Raw genomic sequence first — 8018 nt, 5'->3', positions numbered from 1 at the left:
AAATGAGACTTAAATGCACCTTGCAATATTTATGAACAGCGGGGCCCAAATACCTTTCCTTATGCAAACTGGTATGTGAGTATGTAAATCAGCACTCATACAAACAGATCTCCATGTGCACAGCCATTTCCCCATGGAAGTTGCTTATTTCTTCAGCCAAACCTGCTTCAATTCAAATCTATAGTACAATTTCTAATGACTTAAGACGAAGCAGGAATAGAAATCTGACCTCTGCAAAAAACATTCTCAACGTTGCTTGCTTTATTTTACATCAGACCTACGTATGGGACTGTCCATCAGCTTGAAGATTGTTCAGCAATTGAAATAGATTTATGGGAAGCCATTTCTACGATCTTTCCTCAACACATGTTCAGAAAAGCATTCACAAGTGGTTATTCCCTCTAGATTGTACTCTGACTTACATTTCTGGTGCACCCAAAGGCCCTAGAAGCTTTACCAAGAGATTCAGAAAACAGAGAGTCCTTTGCATTTGGGATGCATTCAGATTTTATTCCAGAGAACAGACTGTTATGTTCTTATCATAAGAAACATCAGATATTATACTTTTATAAGAAGTTTGACAGAATTCTGGTACGTCAAACATACTGAAGCCTAAAAACCTAAAATCTATTTATTAATCACAGCTAGCTTTGCTTAGGCTCTGTACACTGATACCAGCTTGTTTCTTTAGTTCTTTATTTCTTTACGTACATAATATTTTTTCTTTATTTTTTTCCATCTACCAACATGGTTTTATTGGTAGCTAAAAGGCATCCAGGAAAAGTGATCTGTAAAACACAACAATGCAGTATGTTTCCCATGGCTACTCAAGTTATTAAAAGGTTAGTTCAAGTCTGCAGGCAGTGAAATCATACCACCATTATCATCGCCTTGTGGGAGCAATAATTCTGGGTGGTCTGTAACACTACAACTCCTGGCCTCCTAGATAGTATGACGATATCGTCAAGAAGAGCCTATCTAGGAGCGTAACTAGGCTGAGACTTTTTGACCTCATAGATAAATAGGTTTTGTTGAAAGCCGTTCTATTATTTTTCAGATTAGCTTGGACTTGCATTTGCTTCATTCTCTGTTGTGGGGGTGGGGAGAGAGAAGGGCCTTGAGATATCCAATAAATGTTTATCCAGCTGCAGTAGCTTGATTCTTAAAGTATAACTGTCAACATCTCCACTCCCTCATGCAAATCTAAATTTGTAAACAATCCTAATAATTCCTCCTCACTGTTGTTCGTTTTAGTTTTACATTCCTGACTGAACAGCTACAGTACTTGAAGCAAGGAAAGCAAAGCTAGTGAAACCAGTACTGTCTGTGGCAGAAAAAAATGTTGTACCAAAACCAGGGGCTCCCAGAACAGACTGTTCAATGCTAATTTTAAATCTTAAAAAAATAGTTCCAGTTTGACATCAGAGTGGGCTATTTTTTCATATTTTTTAAATAATAAAGAGCAACTGTGTTGCCTTTTTTTCAGATGTTTGGTTCAACTCCCATTCCCTTGTGACATTTAGGATTTTTTTTTGAAAGCTATGTAAGAAGAATTCCACTTTGCATGCACTTTCCTACCACCATACTTCACGAAATAAAATGTCTTTATCTCGTTTGTCCATAGTTTCTTTTTGCCTAGCTATAGCATCCCTGAGCAGAAGGTAAGTCAGTCTAATTAGGAAGGAGATCCACTAAGTTCTCTGTATCACGAACAAGTGGAATGTTACATTTTTTCCCCCTTCTTCATTAATAATTAAATAATAATTAATTAATAATTAAATAATAAATAATTAAATAATAATAATTAAATAATAATTAAATAATAAGGCACGGTACTGGGCCATCACTGAAGACATTTTATTCCAGGCACAGTGAAGAGCACTTTCCAGCACTTACGTAGCTTCAGCAAAGGCCTGATCTTGCAAGTATTTATACACTGGCTTAATGGGGAATAGCTGAGATTAAATTAATGAGCCTAATGAATTGCCAAGACTAGTCTTGCACATAAACATTTGTAGCACTAGGGACTAATAGAATTGTCTCTATATTTTTGAGGCTATTTCAATATAGTGTTTTAGAGATCTTTTTAAGATGTTAAAACAAATAATTCTCTGAGCAGCAAAATAAAGCATTATTTCTCACAGTTTATATCTCACAATTGAAGCCCTTAGAGGATTCTGTAACGAACACAGCTTTTCCCTCAGAAAAAGTCTAAGTCCCTTTCCACTTTTTCTGCAGGTATTTTCAGATCACTTTAAGACAACAGGACCTTTGATATCTCTGTCTCTCTCAAATTTGGTTAGAAGTTGGCCCAAAAATTCAGAGGTTATAAGGGGACTCATAAAGCAATGGCATAGCCCCTGTTTCTAGCATGTTTCTTTTTCTTTAGAAAAAGACTGAAGACAACGAAGAAGTCTAAACAAAAAAAAAAAAAAACCTGTTCTACCTTATTGAACCCACAGTTGTAAAAGACACGTCTAGTTTGTATATATTGATTTGGCAGGTTATATGCTAAAAAGAACGCCTTAGCAGAAGGAGCTGGCCAAAACTTAACTCTGCACTTTCTATTTACAGTTTTGGTTCTCAGCTTTGACACAGCCTTTATATTGCTTTCTAAATGCAAAGGTTTAACTACACATTTCCTCATCCTCAGTCAGCTTGCCAGCAATTGAAAGGAGTGCCACACACAACACCAAAACTTTGGTATTTCTCCATATTTCATGCATTTGCATTAAGAGCTCTAACGTGGGTCAGGCTATCTTCAGTTCCTGCTGGTAGGTGGAAACCTGAAATACAGATTCCCGTCCTTATTTTCTCTATTACTTCCTTCTCTCTTCTAAGGTGTGCTAACAAGGCTTTTTTTTTTTTTTTTTTTTTTTTTTTTTAGAGACACCACCACCACCGCCTTTTTATCATAGCCAAAAGCTTTCCACACTTCTCTGGAGAAAACATTTTGGTCAGTTGGCTTATAAGTAGTTACCTAATGCTATCTCCAGAGCCTTGAAGGTCCTAAGCTTTCAGGTGGTCTTGAGTACCTCTTCCCATCATATATTCAACAAAATCTTAAGGCCTTGGGTTGTTGAACAGGCTGGTATTCCCCAGACCTGTCAGCTAAAGCTGCACAATCTTAATGGTAAATACCATATTAACAAAGATGCCAGAACTAGCACACGTTGCTGCTGATGGTCAAGTCTCTTTGTTCCTTTGGAAACGACTACGGACATTCCCTGGACACTGAAACTCAGTCTGGATTCTCTAGATTCAGAGAACCAAGGAATCAGAAATAAGTCTCCTGGGAAGCAGAGAAGAGGTATTATATCCTGCTCCCAGACTCAGTAAGTCATCCTTCAGCAATATTAATGGTGGAATGTGATATGAAAAAGATTCACCTCAACCTACCAGGTAACGTTACTCATGTCTGCATGACCCTAACAAGGACAGCATGCACGGCTGAGGGTCAGCTTGGTATACAGATGTTGCCCTTGTGATCTGACCCCCTTTCCATTTGCAGTGGGAAGCCCCACAGAGCAGCTGCTGAAGGGCTCCACAAGAGAGGATGATATTACAGCGTCACTACTTCTCCAATTCCAGGCCTTTCAGAAAAGAATCTGAAGCCGATCCATTTCCCCAGTCATAGGTTCCTCAAATTTGGACCATTCATTCTGCCACATAACATTTGACTTTCCATTTCTTGTCCCTGAATTTCCTTATTTTCAATACAAACAAGGAGAATTGAAATGAGTTCCACTGCATGAAGCTTCCATATGTTTATCCTATCACTTCTTTGTACTTAATTGATCAGCCTTAATTTTCCATCAATATTTGTCACTAACAAGCTGGCAAAACTCACTCATAAAAATGACTTAAATAGTGTGCCATAAGACCAATCAATGATGCTTACAACACAGGCTTTGGTCATACTGTGTAAATGCAGAATAGTGCATACAGCTTTATAAGAAGGCATTAAAAAGGCAGAGTCTTGAAATGCAGATTAAGCACATGACCATTTTGAGACCCTCTTTAGCAAGCTTTGGGTGCCGTCACTACAGCTCGTCCCCCATATCTCCTTGAGCAGCAATATCTTCAAAGAATTCCATCAAGGCAGCGAGCCGTGACCTCCATTTCCTGACTCTGTGTCAGCCCGCTGTAATCAAGCTGAGCTTTTCTGAGTAGTCTTCCATTTGATCTCTGAAAAAAAAAAAAATGTTTTCTAGGACTTTCCCTCTAACGGATGTCAATCTCAGAGTGCCGGTGCATATGGGTGCTTTCCCAGTTGGAGAAAGGTTGTTGCACCAGCATGGGTGAAGCTGCAGGGAGCTTCTCCGAACTCAACAACCTCAGCAAAAAATTTTCCAAAGCTACTCCATTTTCCTCCTCGTGTACCTTCCTGCTCATGGGCAGGGCTGGATATTGCCCGTACACCGAGAGGAAAGAAGGACTTGGCCCCTGCCTTAAGTTACTTGGAGCAAGTGCCTGGCGCCGAGCAGGGTTAATGAAATGAGAGGGGAACAGCAGCAAGCTAATAAATCTCCATGAGCCTGAATGTGTGTCCTGGTCTGTATCCCATTAGTGACTGCTTATTTAAAAAAATAAATAAAACTAACATATCTAAGTGACACCTGGACACCAGCCAGTTCTCATTTTCTACCTCTAAAGCCCAATTCCTCAGTCAAACAAATACTCATATATGAGAGAAATCCAAAATAAGAGCTGTAGATCTTTGGAAAAACTAATCCCGGTTTCCAAAAAAGAATTCTTACAAAGACAGGTGCTTCTTTTAAAAGCATCTTTATTATGCTTATTGTCAAAGCTGCATGAAATCTAAGTTTTGATATATTTTTCAAAGAAAATCTTGATGTCCGTTTTCAGTATGAAACAAAATAAAGACTTAACATTCTTTATTAAGTTGTTAATGTTCATTGTTAAGTTCTGGGTGAAATTTGGGGATTTCAGTGTTGCATTAGGATTTTGTTGTAGTGCTAAATGTCACTAGTACAGCATAACTCATATTACTTTACAGCATTTAAAATAATTATTTTATTTTTTTAGGTACTGAGGTTAGACATTGTTATTTTGTGAAATACTCCTGTAGTTTGGGAACTTGGATAATTTCTATGAAAAATGTAAGCATTAACTCTTGTAGACTTGGTAATAACTTTGATTTGTTTGCTTTTGTACTAGTTTTGATTTAAAATAATTATGAAGTCTGGTGCATTAGGGCAGAATCTGATATGACAACACTAAGCATTTTTCTTAAAAAGCAGTGTAAAAGAAAGTTCAATAACAGATCGAGGTGTTCTGAACAATAATTAGTGTTTCTGAAGTTATATTCCACAGAAGAAAAAGCTTATTTAATTTCCTAGACTATTTTGCTAATATATAAGCTTATTAATGGATGAAAATTTAAGAAGAGATTACAGATTTCAAAGTGTTTTATTTTTTTTTTCTAGTTAGGAATAGGTAAGTCAGATATATCCCATATGCAAAGTAAATTTGTAGTGTCAGAGATAGACAAAGGTTTCTGAAGATCAGTGAGAATGCTCGATGTGGGCATAGCTGAGTTCCCCACCTTCAAGTTCTGATTATTTCTGAAAGCTTTTAAAGCAACCGAGTTGCCCTTCCCCACTGCATCATTCAGAGACCACATCAGAGCCATAGATTACTTTCATCTTTCCTAACAGCCACTGAACACAGAACATCACATCATTCTACTTCAGAGACAGATCTAGCCTTAGCTTATGCAGCTGTGTGTGATAATGCAATTAAAAGCCCAACACCTTATGCACTAAATGAAGAACCAGTGGGGTTAGTGTCAGCTCCAGTTGCCTCTGACCCCTTACACAACCAGATGACCCACTGGGGGTGAATTCAAGTTATTCCAGAGCAAGGATCGAACTACTCTGATCCACAGCGAGGGCACCGACCTATCCCTGCATCCCCTTTCTGTCCCAGGAGGGTGTAATGTATGAGTTCCAGCTCACCTGAAAACCTGCCAAGCAGTAGTTGTTCAGCCTGATCAAGGAACACAGCACATCACAGCGCAACAGGCAAACTGGAACATCTATTTATTGAAGTAAGCCATAGAACAGAGGAGATTTTGTTCACTTGCTTAATGTGAAGTGTCACAGTGGCCTCGAGACTGAGCTATTTAAAAACAAACAAACAGTCCACTGGACTTCAACTAATAATTCTAAAGAGGAGATTCAGGCAGAGGGATGAAGACCATTTAGGTGCGATTAGCTCTTTTCCCCTCTGCTGCTCTGTCTATGGAGAATTAAGCAAGGGGAACAGGGGGATGAAGAAAAAAGAACGAGTCAGGGTACAGTATCACTGCAAATTTTTCATGTAAGTTCTCACCAAACAACTCAACCACAATGCTCGTTATACTAAAAGTATGTACTTGCCACAAACCAAAGAAAAGCTGCATGGCTATGTTTGTCCCTTGGAAAAAAAAAAAAAAAAAAAAAGGATTGCTTCTTTTGCCCTACAAAGTTTTGCCCTTATACCTTCCCTTGCCTTTATTTTCATTATAATCTTTGTCTTCCTGCAATGTCTGAGATTTCTTTTTAAGCTTTCAATTACTCCCCAATATCCATTGTCCCAACTCTCTACACTTCTCCTGCTTTACATGCAACCCATGTCCTGCAAGCATGTGAGGAGGCCAAATACCAGGCATCTTGGCACAAGCTAGTACTTTACACCTATTCACAAAGAGAAAACATTCCTCTTTTCTTAAGGAAGAAGAAAAAATAAAAAGGGGGAGCATAGCTCCACTGAGTACTCATAGCAAAGGGATGAAGTAATGTTTACACTCAGACTTTCTAAAATATGTCTAGTCCTTTAATAATGACCCGCCAAAGCCGAAAATTAAGAGCGATAAGGTGAATCTACTATTATTAATTATTATGCATACTACAGTAATTTCCTGAGGTCCTGCAAGTGTCTCCATCACATTAGCTGCTTTACATCCACAAAACCAGAGGGACTTTGCTCCAGGGCTCTCTGAGCTTGCCAAGACCGCAGCAATTCCAGGGCTTCCTCCGGAGCAAGTTGCAGCCAGAGCTACTCGCAGACCCTGCAGGCCAGTAGCCCCTCAGCTGTGACTCCCAGCAGTTGAGTCCCTTGAGATTTCCACAGCCAAGTCACAGCCTGGCACTGGTGGGAACTTCACCCATGCTGGGCCCAGGTCCACAGGCAGAAGTGCCGTACAGCAGCACCTGAGTCTCTGAAAGTCCTCCAAGCTTAGTCCCAGCCCCAAACCCCCAGAGCTGCCAGGGGAAAAGCAGAGGAGACAACAGAGAGAACGGGGGCAGCCTTTGGGAAAGGGTCTCCAGCAGGGAAGGTCAGATGGGCAACAGTGGCTGCGAGCCAACCAGGAGGGGGTGATGGCAAACAGAGCAAGAGCAGTTTTAACTTCAGGTAAGGCTCAAATCTTAAAAGAAGTTGGGAGCCTCTACATGTGAACGTAGCTGTTGGGTGCAAATATCCTCCTTCAGCCACTGACTCAAATCCATGCCCTGTAGGTGAGCAGAGCAACACAGGTCCCCCACAGCTGCCACTGCTCCAGACAGCAGGCAGGCACGCAGCACAAGGAGGGTGGGGAGCTCAGCCCGAGCACCAAGCAGGACTGGGGGGCTATTCTGACAGGCCTCGTTCTGGCATACAATGTGGAATCTTTAATTCCTCTTTCCTACTCAGCAAAATAAGTTGGTGTGAGCAACAACCCAGAATCACAGCAGAGGAAGATCTTTGACCGGAAGTGTGAGTTTATTTACTGTCATTGTACCCTTTTATTTCAGAATTGCTTCTTAGAACCAGTTACCTGCCATCAATTGACAAGCTCCATTTAAGGGACAGTAAGCACTATGCCATTCCTCAAGATGTAACTGATTATTTTTGGACTTATACCAAATTCATCTTACTATCTCACAGGTTTTTCCACAGCACCCTGGTGTGAGGTTACACAGCTGCACCCCATCAGAGCTGGAACTGATCACAGCCAGGGGATGGGGAAGAGG

This window comes from Aythya fuligula, chromosome 12, assembly GCF_009819795.1.
Source record: "Aythya fuligula isolate bAytFul2 chromosome 12, bAytFul2.pri, whole genome shotgun sequence".
Classification (NCBI taxonomy): domain Eukaryota; kingdom Metazoa; phylum Chordata; class Aves; order Anseriformes; family Anatidae; genus Aythya; species Aythya fuligula.
This window is presented reverse-complemented; position numbering follows the sequence as displayed.